The 18,129-nt window shown below is 38.4% G+C and overlaps 1 protein-coding gene and 1 pseudogene across 1 annotated transcript in view; one reads left to right on the forward strand and one right to left on the reverse strand.

Annotated features, from left to right (window-relative positions):
- Positions 1-4,639, reverse strand: part of LOC125872248 (protein OBERON 2-like) — a 9,604-nt pseudogene extending 4,965 nt beyond the window's left edge.
- Positions 1-18,129, forward strand: part of LOC125874446 (uncharacterized) — a 341,050-nt gene that overhangs the window by 124,836 nt on the left and 198,085 nt on the right. The window lies entirely within an intron of this gene.

The following is an 18,129-nucleotide window of genomic DNA, read 5'->3' on the forward strand; positions in this document are numbered from 1 at the left end:
ATCTATGACCAGACTGACCACACCCAAACATCCTTCCTTACCTGCAAGGCACTCGCCCGAATGGTTCCTACTACATTTCGGGCAAGTTGGGTAGGTTTTGGTGCCTGAAACACTACCTTGAGACTTAGAGCCTGACGCCCTACCTTTCTGATCATTACAGAACCTGGGGGATGGAACACTAGCTGATGAAGGGGCTGGAGTCGAAGACTTCTGCTGAAAATACGAGCGATTTCCACCACCCGATTTCTGGTGTGAATACTCATAGTTACCTGTTCTTGCTTTCTTAGTCTCCTTAGCATGTTCCCTAAGCTTATCACCCTCAACCTGCTAAGCATGAGTCATGAGCCTAGAGATGTTCATGTCTCCCAACAACATAGCATTTCTGCACTCTGTTTTCACTAAGTCTGACACTCCATAGAGAAACTTATTCATCTAAGCCCTAGAATCAGCAACCATGGTCCGTGACTTGACCTACGGACCATAGGTACGGTCGTAGGTCAACACTTGGTCGAATTTCTGGATGAGTTTTGGGGGAGTTTGCTGACACGAACCGTGGACCTGCAGGACAGACCATGGGTCCTCCTACGATCCGTGGATGGTGCCGTGAGTGCCACCTGCTATACCAAAAATCTGCAATTTGGACTATTTTCGGATACGAGGTGTTACATTATCTCCCCCTTGGGACCATTCATCCTCAAATGAAGACTAAACTAGATGAAATGGAGGGAGAGGGCTGCAATCCCTACCACTAAACACTGAAAACTGAATTTTTGACTGAACTAAGTTCCAAGAACATGCAAATACGCTGAGAATGCTAGTACAAACTGAAGGAACATGATTCTAAGACTGAATTTATGCATGAATGGCTGAAAAACTGATGAGGAACTATTACCTCAAGCTGGAACGGAATCGGAAGGAAAGAGATGAAGATACTTGGACTTCATGGCTGCTTCTGCTTCCCAAGTAGCTCCCTCTACAGACTGACTCCTCTACAAAACCTTGAATGAAGCGACTTCTTTATTTCTCAACCTTCTAACCTGACCATCGAGAATCTCAACTGGTATATCCTCATACGAGAGACTATCTTTCACGGCCACACTCTCTAATGGCACTATGGATGCTGGATCACCCACACACTTCTTCAAAAGAGAAATGTGAAAGATTGGATGCACTGTTGCTAAGTCTGTTGGCAACTCTAACTACTAAGCCACTTTACCAATCCTTTTCAAGATCCGGTAAGGGCCTACATATCAGGAACTGAGCTTCCCTTTTTTACCAAATCTGATCAACCCCTTCATAGGTGACACTTTCAAGAAAATCCAATGATCAACTTGGAACTTTAGTTCCCTTTTTCTCACATCTGCAAAAGACTTCTGGTGACTCTGGGCAGTCTTAAGTCTATATCTAATGAGTTGCAATTTCTCCATAACATCAAAGACCGAATCTGGTCCTATCAAGGCTGCTTCACCTACTTCAAACCAACCAACTAGAGATCTATATCTACGCCCATACAATGCCTCATAAGGGGCCATCTGAATGCTGGAATGGTAATTATTGTTGTAGGTGAACTCAATGAGAGGAAGGTGATCATCCCAACTACCCTTGAAGTTGATCACACAAGCTCTCAACATGTCCTCTAAGGTTTGAATGGTACGCTCTGCCTGACCATCCATCTGTGGATGAAATGTTGTGTTAAGGTTAACCTGAGTGCTAAGACCCTTCTGAAATGACTTCCAGAAATTAGAGGTAAACTAAGGACCTCTATCTGAGATGTTAGACAAAGAAACCCCATGCAACCTTACAATCTCATTAATGTAAAGCTTGGTGTAACCCTCTGTCGAATCTGTAGTTTTGACCGCTAAAGAGCGAGAAGACTTAGTAACCCTATCAACAATCACCCAAATTGAGTCATGCTATCTGCGAGTACGAGGTAAACCTGTGATGAAGTCCATGTTGATCACTTCCCACTTCTAAGTAGGAATGTCAATCTCTTGAGTCATACCTTCTGGTTTCTGATGTTCTACCTTGAGTTGCTGGCAATTGGGGCACTTAGCCACAAAATCTGCTATACTCTTTTCATACCATTCCACCAAAAGACTTCCTGCAGATCACGTTACATCGTAGTGCCACCTGGATGAATAGAGTATCTAGAGTTATGGGTTGCTGCAAGAATATGTTGTCTCAACTCGCCCACATTAGGAACACATAATCGACGTTGGTAGCGAATCACATTATCTCCCTCTTGGGAGAAAACTTCAACTCTCTGTTGATAGATTGCACCCTTTAGTTCAAGTAATATCGGATCACTTTCTTGCTTTTCCTTAACTTCCACTACCAAATAAGATTCTGCCCCATTCTGAACCGTTACACCACCATCTGATATGGTCATAAGGCGAACTCCTAGGCGAGCAAGTCTATGAACATCCCTTGCTAGCTCTTTTCTTTCTTCCTCAATATGTGCTACACTACCCATGGATAATCTGCTAAGAGCATCTGCTACTACATTCGCCTTACCTGGATGGTAATGCACACTCATATCATATTCTTTGAGAAACTCAAGCCACCTTCTCTGGCGAAGATTCAACTCTTTCTGGGTGAATACATACTGGAGGCTCTTATGGTCTGTGAACACATCTACATTAACACCATACAAGTAGTGTCTCCAAATCTTGAGTGCAAACACCACTGCCGCAAGTTCAAGGTCATGAGTCGGATAATTCTTCTCATGTACCTTAAGCTGTCTAGAAGCATAAGCTATAACCTTACGTCGTTGTATCAACACACAACCTAGGTTGACCTTGGATGCATCACAATAGATCACACAACCATCTGAACCCTCTGGTAGAGTCAAGACAGGAGTTGTAGTCAACCTAGTTTTCAATTCTGCGAAGCTTTTCTCCCAATCATCTGACCACTGAAACTTAACCTTTTTCTGAGTCAACCTAGTTAATGGTGAGGCTAAGGATGAAAATCCTTCCACAAACCATCTGTAATAGCCCGCTATACCCAAGAAATTTCTGATATCTGTAGCAGAGGTAGGTCTGGACCATTGTTTCACTGCTTTTATATTCTGGGAATCTACTTGAATTCCTTCACTAGACACAATATGCCCAAGGAAGGCACCTGATTGTAACCAAAACTCGCACTTGTTAAATTTTGCAAATAACTGGTGATCTTTGAGAGTTTGCAGAACAACTCTCAAATGACTCGCATGTTCTTCCTCATTCCTAGAGTAAATGAGGATATCATCAATAAAGATGATAACGAACAAGTCTAAGTACTCCTTGAACACTCTGTTCATCAAATCCATGAAAGCTGCAATAGCATTGGTTAGTCCAAATGACATAACTACAAATTCGTAATGACCATACCGAGTTCTGAAGGCTGTCTTCGGAATGTCACTATCTCTGACTCTAAGCTGATGATAACCTGATCTGAGGTTTATCTTTGAGAAATGCCTAGCACCCTAAAGTTGGTCAAACAAGTCATCAATCCTGGGGATAGGGTACTTATTCTTAATTGTGACCTTGTTCAACTGTCTATAGTCAATGCACATTCTGAGAGAACCATCTTTCTTCTTTACGAAAAACACTGGTGCACCCCATGGCGAAATACTAGGTCTGATGAAGCCCTTATCTAGAAGGTCTTTCAACTGCTCTTTCAATTTCTTAAGCTCAGCTGGAGCCATTCTGTAAGGAGGAATAGAGATAGGCTGGGTATCTAGAAGGAGATCAATTCCAAAGTCTATTTCCCTTTTGGGAGGAACTCCAAGAAGATCATCTAGAAACACTTCTGGAAACTCATTGACTACAGTGACTGACTCAAGAGTTGTGGATTCGGAACTAGAATCCTTAACCCTAACTATATGATAGAGATAACCCTTAGAGATCATCTTTCTGGCCTTAAGGTAAGAAATGAATCGACCCATAGGCGCTAAGCTACTACCCCTCCATTCTAAGATTGGTTCGTCTGGAAACTGAAAACGAACAATCCTAGTTCTACAATCGACTGAGGCATAACAGGAATGTAACCAATCCATGCCTAGAATAATATCGAAGTCTACCATTTCTAACTCTACAAGATCTGCTGAGGTGACTTTCTGAGAGACTGTGACAGGGCAATTTCTGTATACCCGTCTAGCTATAATCGGGTCACCGACTGAAGTAGAGACTGAGAAGGGTTTTGAGAGAGTTTTTGGACTGACATCTAAGATTACTACTATATAGGGAGTCATAAAGGATAAATTAGCCCCTGAATCTTTCCATTAAGTGAACCATATGTGAGTGACATCCCTAAGCTGGAAGGATGCCAACTCAACCCTACCATTTCCAGTCACTTGTATCACTCCAAAGATTTTCTTAACCTCATCAATGAAATTTTGTGGGTCCTCACCAACTTGGGACCCTAAAAACTCAGGCCAATTCATCCTAACAAAATCTCGAACACTAGATGCCATTGATCCACCATTTTTATTAGTAGGAACTGGAACCCACTAATTGTTCTTGTTGGTCATACTCTGAGCCAATAGTTGGATCGCATTTTGAAACTCTTCATTCTTAACCTCATGGTCTGGGAGTAGAGGAATTGTGTTAACATTCCTGGCATTCACACTCCTGGCGTAAGCCCTACGAGGAGGCATGATCTTAAGCGCAAAACGATGGATTAGAAAAGAGATCATACCAAGGCACAATAAGAATACCAAAAAGAGTGAAGTTTTCCTAAAACACCTCGTAGCCTCCCTCTCATTAGATGTGGTACACTTCACACCCATGAAAAGGACTCTACATAGTGCGGCTTTTTAGATATCCTAGGACACTTAAACCTAGTGCTCTGATATCAAGTTTGTCATGCCCGGAGCTACCCCCGAGACACAGACACGGGACCTAGGACCACAAGTGATCCCAAGCTAACCCTACTGGTATGATCATGAGCATACAAAAGATAATAAACTGATGCGGAAGCTAAATCATAAATAAAATGAAAAGATGGGAAATACCCATATACTATAACTGAGATTAATGAAAACTGACGAGTTTAATACAAAGAAAATATTAACTCAATACTAAGTTGAATCTAACTATGTCTGAAATAAGCCTCTAAACTGACTAGAAATGCTAGGACAGACCCCAACTAAGTCTAGCAAAACTGAAACTAAAGGACTAAAATACTGAAAAGAAACTTATGACTATTGTCCTCGGAGAATGAGAACTCACCAGTAATTATGTTTGACTAGAGATCGGGAACCGATCTAAGCATGATCTAGATATTGATAACCTGAACCTACATCAGTATGCGTTAGTACTTGAAAGGTACTGATCATGCAGGATCGAGTAAAGTTGAAATAACATATAACTGAACAAAGCAATAAAACAATGAAATAATCTGAACATGATATAGATACTAAATGTTGAGCTAACTGAATGTAATGACCAAATTTATAACATGCTGAGACTGAATACTGACTGTAATGAAATGTGGTCAATTTAATATAGTCTAACTAAACTGTGGGAGCTATTAATAACCGACATAAAACCACATGAGCTAAATGTGGAGTCCAATGTATACACCCCATCGAGAGGACCCAATATACCTTGCCAGAGGTATAGAGACATGCTGGCGTGATCACTAAACTGATGTTGCCCACAGAGGGGACTTACACCTACGTGGCTCGTACTTCTAGCACTATATGGGTACGCTGAACCCTAGTCCAACTCGGTATTATGCTACTCCCAATGAATTAAGTAGTTAACTGGTTATGACTGAATTTATGTAAATACTAGATAGCTCGAACTGAACATGCAAACTGAGAATGCAACAATTAATCTGATAATGATGCATTCATAAACTGAGGCATGTATAACTGAATACTGAAATATCTGACCTAGCATGTGTAATTCAAGAACTAAAGAAATACATAGCTAGGGTTCTAAAATTCATGCAATAAACTGAGAAATAACATGATAATCTGATTTGGAATATTTAAATAACTAAATTCATGATTATCTGTTTAAAATCTAGAAACCCTAGGTCTGTTCATAATCATGGAATCAAGAATCTGACTGAATTCTAGGGACCTAATGGGCGAAAGGAACCCACTAGTGAAATCCCACATACCCGGTGACGAATTTCACAGAGAAATCTTTTGATTTCTGGGATGGAATTGAAGAAAACTTGCTGAGTCCTTGAACTAGGGTTCTTGACCTTTTCCTCCTCTCTTGCTTCTAATTTTCTAAATTTTGATTTATGATTTGACTTAGGTAAATTCTAGTTATGTTTCTAGGCTTAAACTGACTAAAACCTCATGATTTAGGGTCTAAACGACATATCTTAGGGGTTAAGCAAAATAGGAAAAGACCAAAAGACCCCTGACTTAATTGTTGTTAGAGTGACCGATGGACGGGACTGACGGGCCGTAGGTCAATCGAAGGTCCGTCGATTGGAGTCATCGGTCGAGTCTGCCCGACAGGGCTTCATTAAAACGAGCATAACCTTTTACTCGGAGGTCGGATTTAGCAAACTCGGTGGCGTTGGAAAGACGATTCAATTATCTATCATATCATAGGTTATGGGACACATAATTTCTTTTCTGATAAGACTTATGACCATCTGAAATTGACCCAATCACAATTTTCATCTAACTGGCTGCTACCCTCACCTACGTCAGACTTACGGACCATGCATCGAATGACGGTCTGTGCTGGTAAACCGTCAATCGGGATTGAAGCTGGGCTTTAGGGGCATCGATCCACGTACACGAACCACGGTCCGTGTCCTGACCTACGAATCGTAGGTCCGACCGTGGGTCAACACTTGGCCGGATTTTTGGCTGAGTTCTGGAGGAGTTTGCTGACACGAACCACGGACCTGCAGGACGGACCATGGGTCCTCCTAAGGTCCATGGATGGTGCCCGTGAGTGCCACCTGCAACGCCAAAAATCTGGAATCTGGTCTATTTTCAGATACGGGGTGTTACAATTAAGAAGAGAATTAGTACCTTGGTTTGTATTTTCTTCGGATTCAAAGATATGTGGATATGTCTTCTTCATATCCTCTTTAGCTTCCCAAGTAGCTTCTTCAACAAATTGGTTCCTCCAAAGGACTTTGCATGATGCTACCTCTTTTGTTCTGAACTTGCGAAATTGGCGATCTAGAATCTGAACAGGAATCTCCTCATAAGATTAGCTATTCTTGATCACAATATTTTCAGTTGGTATGATCAATGAAGGATCGCCTATACATTTTTTCAACATGGGGATGTGAAACACCGGATGAACCATGGTCAACTTTTGTGGTAGCCCCAACTCATAAGCTACCTTGCCAATCTTCTTGGATATTCGATAAGGTCAAATATACTGAAGACTAAGTTTCCCCTTCTTTCCAAAGCTCATAACACCCTTCATGGGTGAAACTTTCAAATATACCCAATCATCTATTTCAAACTCTAACACCCTTCTCCTGACATCAGTGTAGGATTTCTATGACTCTGTGTCGTTTTCAACCTCTCTTGAATCACTTTCACCTTCTTCATAGCATGATGGACTAAATCTGGTCCTATCAACCCTGCTTCACCAACTTCAAACCATCCAATAGGAGATTTGCATATTCTCCTATAAAGAGCTTCATAAGGAGCCATTTGGATGATAGAGCGATAACTGTTGTTGTAAGAAAACTCAATGAGAGGTAGGTGATCATGGCAATTCCCTTTGAAATCAATCACACAAGCCCTCAACATATCTTTTGATGTCTGAATAGTGCTCTCTGCTTGCCCATCAGTCTGAGGATGAAAGGCAGTACTTGAGTTCACCTTTGAACCCAAACCTTTTTGAAAAGATTTCCAGAACTATGCAGTAAATTGTCCATCTCTATCTGAAATAATGGAGACTGGGACTCCATGAAGCCTTACCACCTCCTAAATATATAACCTGGCATAATCCTCTGCTGAATGGGTAGTCTTTACCGGCAAAAAGTGGGCTGATTTTGTCATTATGTCGACAATCACGCAAATAGAATCATGCTGCCTGCGAGACCTTGATAAACCTACGACGAAGTCCATATTAATCATCTCCCACTTTCATTACGGAAGTTCTATATTCTGAGCCAAACCATCGGGCCTTCCGTGCTCTACTTTAACTTGTTGGCAATTTGGGCACTTAGCAACAAATTCTGCAATGTCCTTCTTCATACTATTCCACCAATACACCACTTTCAAATTGCGATACATCTTTGTGGAACCCGGATGAATGGAATATCTGGAGCTATGAGCCTTTTCCATGATCCGCTCATGGAGTCCATCCACCATTGGTACACACAATCTACCTTGATATCTCAGTACACCATCTCCCCCTTGTTCAAAAGCTAATACTTTTTGCTTATGAACATTTGCCTTAAATTCAAGAAAAATAGGATCTTGGTCTTGCTTGGCTTTTACTTCTGACACTAATGATGACTCAACCCCATTCATCACCATTACTCCTCCTTTTGTGGAATTCATAAGTCTAACTCCCAAGCGTGCAAGTCTATGCACATCTTTTGCTAACTCTCTCTTTTCTTCCTCAACATGGGCAGTACTACCCATAGACAACTTGTTTAACGAATCAGCGACAACATTAGCCTTACCTGGGTTGTAAAGAATACTCATGTCATAATCCTTGAGTAATTCTAACCACCTCCTCTATCTGAGATTGAGCTCCTTCTGAGTGAACACATACTGAAGGCTCTTGTGATCGGTGAACACATCCACATGAACACCATAAAGATAATGGCGCCATATTTTCAAAGCAAATACTACAACAGCCAATTCTAAGTCATGGGTTTGGTAGTTCTTCTCATGAACTTTCAACTGTTTGGAGGCATAAACTATAACTTTGTCATTCTGCATTAACACACAACCCAATCAAACTCTAGATGCATCACACTACACCACAAAACCTTGCGTACCTTCTGGTAAGGTCAATATTGGGCAGTAGTTAACCTCTTTTTCAATTCCTGAAAGCTTTTCTCACAAGCTTCAGACTACTGAAACTTAACTGTTTTCTGAGTCAATTTGGTCAAAGGGATGAAATATACTAGAACCCCTCTACGAACCTTCTATAATATCCAGCCAAATCCAAAAAACTCCTAATATTAGTTGGAGATGTGGGTCTAGGCCAACTCTGCATTGCCTCTATCTTTTGGGTATCAACTCTAATTCCATCACCGGAAACTATGTGGCCAAAGAACGCCACAGAATCAAGCCAAAATTCACATTTTAAGAACTTAGCATATAACTCCTTATCTTTCAAAGTCCGAAGAACTATTCTGAGATGACTAGTATGATTTTCTTCATTCCTTGAATAGATTAGTTTGTCATCAATGAAGACAATAAGAAACATATATAAATAAGGTTTGAAGACTCTATTCATAAGGTCCATGAACGCTGCAGGTGCATTGGTCAAACCGAATGACATGACCAGAAACTCATAGTGACCATAACGAAACCTGAATGTTGTCTTTGGAATATCACATTCCCTTACTAGTGACAACATCTGGCGAATCTTTTTGCTCTTGGCGACTGTTGATAGTATAGAGGCGGTTTGCTCCTCCGCCAGTACCAAAAGTAGCTCCACTAGGTGAAGCCAAGTCTGGTGGAGCAACTGACGAAGACTGGGATTTATTGCCCCCATTACCATTTCCTTGCTTGTTCTAGACGGTCTTGCATGAAATGCCCAGTCTGACGACACTTGAAACAACCGGTGGAGCCCTCACGACAAATACCTAAGTGGTTCCTACCACACTTGGCGCAGGAAAGAGGCTTACTACCCCCTTGCGCCACACTACCCTGAGAAAAAGCAGGTTTAGCTCTGAAGTTCTGATTATTGTACTCACATTTGTTCTTAGGTGTAGGTGCACTAGTAGATGATAGACCAGGGCCCTTCTGTTTCTATTGGAATGATGACCGGTTGGCATTACTCTTTAGCTGCTCGAACTCATTCCCTGTCTTAGCCCTATTGTTCTTGAACTCCTCTCTATCTCTTAGCTTCTCTTTCTCTACCTACTGCACATAGACCATCAACCTCGAAATGTCCATGTCTCCAATAAGGATTGCTGCTCGGCCCACTTTCCTTGATAGATAGCCCAACCCAGCAACAAATAAGCTCATTTTACTCCTCATGTCCTTAACCATCTCCGGAGCATAACGGGATAGTTGGGTGAACTTCAACATATACTCATGCACACTTAGAGAATCCTGCTTAATTGTTAGAAATTCCCATACCTTAGCCTCTTTCAAGTCTCAGGGAAAGAAACGCCCAAGAAAGCCTATTCAAAACATGCCTAACTCGCAGGTCAAACATTCAACTTGGCCAAAAGTGACAACTCAAGTCTTAACAATAAGAAATGATAATGAAAAGACTCGAAGGACCAACATCTGACTGTCTATGAAGCCTCTTAAACAATTGAGATAGATGTTAGGATAACCCCACAACATCCTAATGAACTAACAAGAAAGCAATGAAAATAGATCCTCTGGAATGCAAGGAGGCTCACCGACTGACTTTGAACTGCTCATTGGATCAACGGTGCGCTAGAATGCTGATCATATTTACCTGTGTCTGCATCATAAGATGATGCAGGCCAACTGGCATCAGTACATTGAATGTATGAGTATGCGAGTAGGAATGCTAAAACAACATAGGCTTGAAAGGGAATCTGAAAGAAACACTTACCTTGGCTCTTCTTAACTCATGAATACTTAACTAAACTTATTTCAATATAAAGTAGTTTCAAACAAGTGCAATATAAAGAAAAGTTGTTTTAAAATGTGATGTCAACTCTGTGTATATACAAGGATACAACATAACTCTGAAATGTATGTAAAAATGCAATAAACTGCTGTATATAAAAATACAATAACTTCTGTGGGAGTTTCTCTAACCGACAAGCATCACTTAAGAGCTATAGTAATGATACAACGATCTTCCTTACGCTGCCAGCGCATCCTATACCTTGCCACAGGTATAAGACCTAAACTACTAAGTGGATCCACTAGTCTTTTGTGAAAAGGGTTCATCTAAAAAGGATGACCCTTTTCTACCATGGTGGCTACATCATTTTATGGAGACGTGAGTTATCTAAACTTTTGCTCGCCCCCAATTCAGTGCTCAATACTACTCCCAAAATATACTAGCTCTTATATTTTTAAAAAAAACATACTTCTTCTGTGATTTGAGATTAGTGGTGAAAAACTTAGCTCAAAGGCTATCTTGGAAATCTCAGTTTCCCTTCTTGCTTAATTTAGAAAGCTATTACTCTTTTCTGAAAACTAGCCCGAAGTCTCTTTTGAAATCTCAGTTTCTGTTCTTATTTAAATGTGAAACCATTTTTAAATCTCTTCGGTAATACATACTCCCCATATATTTCTTTGAAGAAAAGAATTCAACTTTACATCTTTACTGAACTCAAAACTTAAGTCTTAAAACAAAGTTAAAACATTTGTGAAAGACTCTTGGAAAACTTTAAGAACTTATCTTGACTTGACTCTTAACTGATCTTTGAATTGAATTATGGATTCAAGGATTAAGATTTGGGTTTGGAAAGATCTCATGTTGTTTAGAAATGATTTTACATAGCTAAACATGAGAAAAAAAAAAACAAAAATCAAGATTTGAAGGTGGGTCCGCACACGGGGGCATAATGCAATTTCGGTTTCGAAAATATCTTTTTAGGCAGAACGCTCCATGTCAGCTCCGCGACGCAAAGCAAAATTTTTCAAATTTGTGCACAAGGCGTGCGACGCGCGACCACCCTTTAATTTTGTCCGACGAAATTTCTTCTTCGTTTTCCAACCCCAATTCACCCAAACTCGGTTCTTTTTCTCAAACTACTTTTCGATATAGATACCCAGCAAATGTAACTATGAACCTTACTCGAAACGACTCTATGATGTGACGTAACGAACTCAGAAACTTCCCAACTCAGTCAAATTCAAGAACAATATATGAATTCAAGAATAGATATCAAGATCATCAATATTCAAACTCTTTTAGGTCGAATCCAAACTGAAATTAATATGCTTGGCACGTGGGAGAACGATTCCAACGTTATGAGTGCTTCACATACCTGATAGAAGTAAATCCTTGGCGAAACACCAACTTTCTTGATCGATCTTGATGAATTTGCCCTTTTTTTCTCCTTCCTCTTTTCTCTTCTCCTTTCTCCTTAGCCGTAGCGTGAAATCTCAAATTCTAAAACTGACTAAAATCTGATTTGACCCATATTAAACTCCTAAAAACGGATTAAAATAATAGGGAAATGAAAAGACTAAAATACCCCTTAAAATTCCAGATTAGATATTTCCTTAATCCAATAGCCCAACTTCCAAAGGGGATAACTGACTCATACAAACTCGGAATCGTGCAAACTTGGCGGCGTTGGAACGATCAGTCCAAGAGCTTTCCAACCATATTTGGAACTACACCCAAAGTATCCTGATCTAGGAGTTATGATTGTTTGAAATTGACCAAAAACTCACTTTAACTTACTTAAACAAATTCCAGATTTGTCACTATTTCCGAAAATGACTATTTCAAATTCTTAGCTTCTTCCTAGCTATTTCAAATTGCGAGATGTTAGCTACCTGTATCTACATCATTAAACGATGCAGGCCAAATGGCATCAGAACATGGAATTTACGAGCATGTAAGGGGAATTCTAAAGCAAACATAAGCTTGAACTGATGGAAAAGTAACACACTTACCTCGTCTCAACTCAACTCAACCCAGGGAATACTCAAGGATACTCAAAGTTACTCAGAAGTACTCAAGGATAAGATACTCAACTCAGTGAAACATATTTCAACTCAACTCAGAGAAATAGGGCTCAACTCAATAATAAGATACTCAACTCTGTGAAACATAGTTCAACTCAACTCAGAGAAATAGTGCTCAAATCAATAATAATATACTTAACTCTGGATACTCAACTCTGGATTACTCAACCCAAGATAAAGCAACAATAAAAGATGCAATATATGGAAAGCTTTTAAAATAGTAGATAGCAACTCAATGTATTGAAGAATACAATAATAACTCAGTTTGTATGCAAAGATACAAAATAACTCTGTTTGTATATGAAAATATGAAATAAACTCTGTGGGAGATTCTCTAACCGACAACCATCACTATGAGTTATTTGATGATACAACGTCTAGGCCACGCTACCAGAACTGTCCTATACTTTGTTAGGGTATATAACATACTACTAAGTGGAACCACTAGTCTATGCTAAAAAGCATTAAGGAATCATCTAAAAAGTATGACCCTTTCTACCCACATTGGCTACAAGGTTTATGAGAACTTTGAGTTATCTGAACTCGTCCCCATATCGGTGCTCAATACTACTCCCAAAAATATAACTAGCTCATATGTTTAAAAACATAACATTTTTTGTGTTTTCAGATTATTACTCAAAAGTCTTTCTCTTAAAATAGATGATACTCAAAACTGCTAAAAAAAAATTTGGAAATCGGTGTTTCCTCTTATCTTAAATGTGAAAACATTTAATCTGGGGAATACTTAGTTCCCATATATCATTTTAAAGAAAATGAACTCAACTCTACTTTTTCTCAAACTCAACTACTAAAGTTTTAAAACAAGTTTAGAAAAATTTGTAAAAGAGTTCCCAAGATAGGGTTCATGCTGAATTATGGACGTGAACGACTCAATTCAAGGTTTTCAAACCATACATAGGACTCAATGCTCAGAACTCAAGAACTCAAGAACTCAGGAACTTCAATGATACTACACAATTCAAGAATGCTCAACTCAGAGGGTTCATGCAGAATTATGTGCATGAACAACTCAACTCAAGGACTTCATGATACTACTCATCTCAAGAATGTTCAACTCATAGGGTTCATACGACATTATGGGCATGAACAACTCAACTCAAGAACTTCATGGGTAGCATGTAATAGTCCCATGATTAGAAATGTAATCTCAAAAGGGATTAGGAACTCAATGCTCAAGAACTTAGAACTTAAAGATACTACTCCTGTCAAAGATGCTAAATTTATGAAGTTCCTACAGAATTTATAGGCATGAACGACTCGACTCGAGGGTCTACATAACAATATGGAACTCATGTATACGAATCTTATCATTCTCATACTTACTTCCTCAAAACATAGTTCAAATCAATAGTTGATCTCAAAGGATTCACAATTAAACTCAAAGACTTTCTTGAATTCTACTCTTAACTCTCTCTCTCTTGAATATGAATTATGACTTCAAGAGTTATGATTTATGGTATGAATGATCTCGTGATGATAATGTAGACTCATGAATACATCCTCCTCATTCTCATACACACTTACTCGAGTCTTGAAACAATTTATAAGTAACTGTAAAAGACTCCTCGAAAAGACTCAAAGAGACTTTCTCAAACAACTCTGAAGAACTCTCAAGACTTCACTCTTAACTATACCTTGAATTTGAATTATGAATTAAAGGTTATGGTTAATATTATGAATGATTTCTAGATATTTAGAAGTAGTTTAGAATCTAAGACAGGTAAAGGTACCCTTTGAAAGAGCTCAGACGGACTAAGCGACGGAGAACGGGTAGGGGCAAGAGACACTGGTGCACAGACTAGCGCAGGGCGCCAGCCCTCATCCTACAAACAAGTGTTTCTGGCACACTACTGGGGCGGCGCACCAGCACCAGCACCAGCACCAGCCCAAAAAACCCCGACGACTTTTCTTTCACATTTTCGAACCCTAACTCACATAGAATCGAATGATTTCTTCCCCAATCAATTAGATTCGAATACCCAACCAAAGTACACAAGAATCTACTAAAAAATAACTCTTAAAATGCAATGATTATCTCAACAAATCATCAAACCCATTCTAATTCAAGAATGGAAACAATACTTCAAGAAACTAATAAGAACTCAAACTCTTCAACTTCAAGAACGAAATTTCGCTAAAAATAACATGATTGGCGTGTGGGTAAATGAACCCAATACTATGAGAACTTACATACCTCTTAGGGATTAAACCCTTGGCGAAATAACCTTCGATTTGCAAGAAAAACTCGATGAACGCTTTGAACCTTTTGCTCTTTTCTCCTCTTTTCTCCTCTTAAACTCTCTTCTAAAACCCTAAGTGTATATTAGGATTTTTAAACTGAATCAAATCAGTTTAGGCTCCTAAAACCTTACTCAAAATGAATTAAATCGGGTTGGGTAAGGAAAAGACCAAAATACCCCTCATATTTTTGGGTAACTTTCCTTAACTGGACAACCTAACTTCAAAAGGGCACATCTCACTCATCCGAACTCAAAACTTAGCAAACTAGTTGGGGATGGAAAGATAATCTAAAGACCTTTTATTTGATATCTTATGGGCCACCCAGCTCATCGTATACTGAAAGTTACGGTCGATTGAAGTTGACCCAAAACATAAAGAATCTTAGAAATAACTTGAATGAATTCTCTTTAGTTCTTTTTGGAACTCAAAGTGCTTCATCTAGTGACCTTAACACTTGCCTTAATTCAATCAAAAATCAATTTGAGACGTGAGATTTTCCTTTTCGAACAATGTCCAAGGCCACACAATCTAATCCAACAGGTAATCACAATAATATTACAGAAATAACAACACCCATATCATATAATTTGAAAAATGGGTCAAATCAACTCAAAAACCCAATTCTGAAAATGAGGTTTGAATCCGAAAATCATTACTGAATACAGTATCCAAGTCACTTGGAAACTATTGGCGAAAACCATTTCAAAAACGGATAAGAATTTAACTCAAAATCATCATTTTATCAAGTTTTGGGTTCTTGAAGAAATTCCAAATTACCATTCCAAAAATGCTAATTTGAACACTTAAATTCATTAATAACAGGTAAATGAAGATTTAAGGTTAGAAATCATTACCTAACCGTTTCTTCTCAATAACCTTGTTATAGTCGCCACACCAAAGCTTCCAAAACTAAAAAAATGATGAAATAAAGTTGAAACCCCAATTTTAAAAATATTCTGCCTGGGTATAAAATTCTCATCGCGATGACCAAAGTTTCGTGATCGCGTTGAGTTAAATGGGTCAACTCATTAAGTTTGACGATCGCTATCACGCAAACCTCCACTCGATTGTGATGACCAGAACCCTAAAGTTTCACGATCGTGAAAGTCATCCACGCGATTGCGAAAAATAATTAACACTACACTAGAAACAACAAACCAACAATCAGACAAGGCATAAAATATGTCTGAAATGACCCTCGAGATTGGTTTGGAATCTCTTTCATATAGACCAAATATGCAACAAGACTAAACTTTATGTTTCAGACTCAATGGAACCATCAAAATATGAATCCTAGGTCTCCTTGACCCGAAACCCGTAAAACTCAAGAAACGACCATAACATAAGATCGGGACCTCTAAATTCAACCAAGACCTCTTCCTAGACCTAAAATCATTCTTTGAATCCAATGGAACTGTCGAAAGTCTGACCGAGCATCTGAATCCTTAATGTTGACCAAAGTCAACCCAAAGGCTAAAATCTCAATAATTTCCAATTTAGGACTTTAAATCCACGAAAATACTCTGTGGCAGCTCTCCTAGACTAATTTCCACATTCTAGAGTTGACAGAATCGATGAATTTTCATTCTAGGACTTGAAACTCCAAAAGACACCGAAAACCGCTTTTTAACAAACTTTATCCTTCCAAACTTCCATAATTTTCATAATTAATAACTTTTCACTCAAAACTCGAAACGAATTTTAAAATCAATCAAAAAGGACTAGAAATCAATATTGGGAGGGGTAAAATGATAATTTTATAAAAAAAAATCAAAAGGGACCTTCCGAGTCATTACATAGCTAACTTAGACTCCCTCCATTTTTTTGTGTTACTATTTTTGAGTTTATCTAACTTTACCTTTACCATATGATAATGTATTAAGATTTGTATGCCAATCTCCAAGATGTAACTTTTTCATATCAATGATCATTGGAAACAATTTAATTAAAAAAACATTGAACACCTGAAGCATGGATAAATTAATTTGGAAATACAATATTGGCTGAGATAGGTCCTTCTTTTATATCATGTAAAATTAGGCTTTGGGCTTAAGTCACACCCCTAAAGTGAGCCCAAAAGAATAGGATTGTCCAAACCATCACTGTGAGACTTTTTCATTCTTCAAAAATATCATTGTTAGTGAACGAATTTAGTTTTATGATTAATTTCATTAGGAGTGGTATGGATTAATAACTTAAAATGTTGACGAGTCATAATCAGCACATCTAGTTGACTTTTTTTGTAATTGTTGTTTAGTTTGATTGTTTCCTATTACAGAATCTAATATTTACAACAATGATGGGAGTTTTAGTAAGTTAAATAATTATCATACGGTACAATACATGACTCCAACTAAATAATAAAAAATTTATATAACCGCAACAAAGGTACAATTTATTCAAACTTTATTATGACCACAATACAATACAAATACAATACGATTACGATGCATTTTAAAGTGATGATAATTAATAATCATCCAAACAAGCTGGAAATGAAATAAAACAAGATTTAATACAACTCAAGTGTTGTATATGTTTTAAAAATGAACATGACAGAAAAAAGGCAAACCTACCACACTTTTGCTTAGTAAATTAAAAACAACTATTGTTTATTTCAAACATTCCCCATGAATTAACAGCTCATATATTATGAATAGCATATTAAAGGTCTTGAATTTATTGTATATGCCTTATTTTGCTCTTAATATTTGAATGATGAAGGTGCAATTTCATCATTATATTTATATTTTGATTGATTCAATCAGTATCGAGTTAATCATGTTTTTAAGTTTGCCTTTGGCGTTGGTGTATCCATCTTCCTCTTTATATAATGTGTCTATCACACGTGCAAAATTTAGAACTCGTTCAAGGACAAACATTGGTACTTCAGTTGGACGGAATAATTCTTTGTTTATGTCCTTCCATGCATTGGTGACCTCTTTCTGAAATTTAATGTAAGTCTCTTGCTTTGAAGCTCCATACTCTTTCATGTAACATTCAATAATTGAAGCTACATGTCCTCTTTCTTGTTCATCCTACATGAAATAAATAGATTTCAA

The sequence above is a fragment of the Solanum stenotomum genome, chromosome 8, assembly GCF_019186545.1.
Source record: "Solanum stenotomum isolate F172 chromosome 8, ASM1918654v1, whole genome shotgun sequence".
NCBI classification, from domain to species: Eukaryota; Viridiplantae; Streptophyta; class Magnoliopsida; order Solanales; family Solanaceae; genus Solanum; species Solanum stenotomum.